Below are 2,500 nucleotides of genomic sequence, written 5' to 3' on the forward strand. Positions count from 1 at the left end.
GCAGGTTCCCCTACGGAAACCTTGTTACGACTTTTACTTCCTCTAAATGATCAAGTTTGGTCAACTTCCCAGCAACGCCGACGGCCGTGAAGCCACCGCGTGTCGGTCCGAAGACCTCACTAAATCATTCAATCGGTAGTAGCGACGGGCGGTGTGTACAAAGGGCAGGGACGTAATCAACGCGAGCTTATGACTCGCGCTTACTAGGAATTCCTCGTTTATGGGGGATAATTGCAAACCCCAATCCCCAGCACGAAGGAGTTTCAGCGGGTTGCCCGGGCCTCTAGGCCAGGGAGAACATGCTGATTCCTTCAGTGTAGCGCGCGTGCGGCCCAGGACATCTAAGGGCATCACAGACCTGTTATTGCTCAATCTCGTGCGGCTCGAAGCCGCCGGTCCCTCTAAGAAGAATTTTAATACGTCGCCAGTGAGTTGCGTGACGCGTAGCCACGCACACCTAAATGACGACGCCTATTTAGCAGGCTAGAGTCTCGTTCGTTACCGGAATTAACCAGACAAATCGCTCCACCAACTAAGAACGGCCATGCACCACCACCCACCGAATCAAGAAAGAGCTGTTAATCTGTCAATCCTTCCGGTGTCCGGGCCTGGTGAGATTTCCCGTGTTGAGTCAAATTAAGCCGCAGGCTCCACTCCTGGTGGTGCCCTTCCGTCAATTCCTTTAAGTTTCAGCTTTGCAACCATACTCCCCCCGGAGTCCAAAATCTTTGGTTTCCCGGAAGCTGCCCGCCGAGCCATTGTAGTAACGTCGGCGGATCGCTAGATGACATATTTACGGTTAGAACTAGGGCGGTATCTAATCGCCTTCGAACCTCTAACTTTCGTTCTTGATTGATGAAAACACCTTTGGCAAATGCTTTCGCTGATGTTCGTCTTGCGACGATCCAAGAATTTCACCTCTAACGTCGCAATACGAATGCCCCCAGTTATCCCTATTAATCATTACCTCGGAGTTCTGAAAACCAACAAAATAGAACCGAGATCATATTCTATTATTCCATGCACGAAATATTCAAGCAGCATTTTGAGCCCGCTTTGAGCACTCTAATTTGTTCAAAGTAAAATTGTCGGCCCACCTCGACACTCACCGAAGAGCACCGCGATAGGATTTTGATATTGAACCGGCGTATTACCGCCGGCTCACCGACGATATGCTCCGCAGACGTGTCAGTATCACCGCGGATGCGGTGCACCGACAGCGCGGCGCACAAATGCAACTACGAGCTTTTTAACCGCAACAATTTTAGTATACGCTATTGGAGCTGGAATTACCGCGGCTGCTGGCACCAGACTTGCCCTCCAATTGTTCCTCGTTAAAATATTTAAAGTGTACTCATTCCGATTACGAGGCCTCGTAAGAGTCCCGTATCGTTATTTTTCGTCACTACCTCCCCGTGCCGGGAGTGGGTAATTTGCGCGCCTGCTGCCTTCCTTGGATGTGGTAGCCGTTTCTCAGGCTCCCTCTCCGGAATCGAACCCTGATTCCCCGTTACCCGTGACAACCATGGTAGTCGCAGAAACTACCATCGAAAGTTGATAAGGCAGACATTTGAAAGATGCGTCGCCGGTACTGGACCATGCGATCGGCAAAAGTTATCCAGATTCATCAAAATTAACGACTTCAGACACATGGCCATCCGTCGATTGGTTTTGATCTAATAAAAGCACTCATCCCATCACTGGTCAGAGTTCTGATTGCATGTATTAGCTCTAGAATTACCACAGTTATCCAAGTAACTGAGTAAGATCTAAGGAACCAAAACTGATATATTGAGCCATTCGCGGTATCGCCTTAATACGGCTTGCACTGAGACATGCATGGCTTAATCTTTGAGACAAGCATATAACTACTGGCAGGATCAACCAGGGAGCTTCATTCATATGAAAGACGTTCTCGTTCGTTTCGATTTTCGATTGCGGTGGTACACACGTATACCGTCCTCTCTCTATATCGATACTTACGAGAAATCCTCATTCCCGCGCGTCGACGGATTAACGCAGACGCTTGTACGGGCGAGCTCGTATAATAATTGAGACGAATATTGTTTTCGACGACGACGACGACGACTACGACGACGCCTATAAGGGTACAATATAATGAAAAAACCCCGATGGTGAACGTTCGTATCGAGACACGATTTCATTCACTTTAATAATAATCTCGGTTAACATAATAAAATACGTCAAACAACGATTTAATTGCCCGGATTGTACAGAGTCCGTATTCACTATATTCATTGTTTAGTTTATATATGTAATCATATAATAATGCGTATATAGAACAATACTATTTACACAAAAATAAATAATCGTGATTGAACTCGCGAAAGATTCACATTAGCGTATCCGTGCGCGTTTGAATCGATCACGTCACGATTAAAGTCATATTTTATAACATTTGAACCGTTAACGAATCGTAACGTTGTTACGAACCGACGGTCCACACAGTTGAAGTTACACAAACGCACAACACACACAG

At 46.8% G+C, this 2,500-nt stretch overlaps 1 non-coding gene across 1 annotated transcript in view; it reads right to left on the minus strand.

Moving 5' to 3' along the window:
• The window catches only part of LOC113507262, a 1,904-nt gene extending 13 nt beyond the window's left edge, over positions 1-1,891 (minus strand). Inside the window, exon 1 of the ribosomal RNA XR_003401832.1 lies at positions 1-1,891. This exon is cut by the window's left edge and continues 13 nt beyond it. This is a non-coding gene — a ribosomal RNA (small subunit ribosomal RNA).
• Positions 1,892-2,500: the final 609 nt, after the last annotated feature.

The sequence above is a fragment of the Trichoplusia ni genome, unplaced genomic scaffold, assembly GCF_003590095.1.
Source record: "Trichoplusia ni isolate ovarian cell line Hi5 unplaced genomic scaffold, tn1 tig00001244, whole genome shotgun sequence".
NCBI lineage: Eukaryota > Metazoa > Arthropoda > Insecta > Lepidoptera > Noctuidae > Trichoplusia > Trichoplusia ni.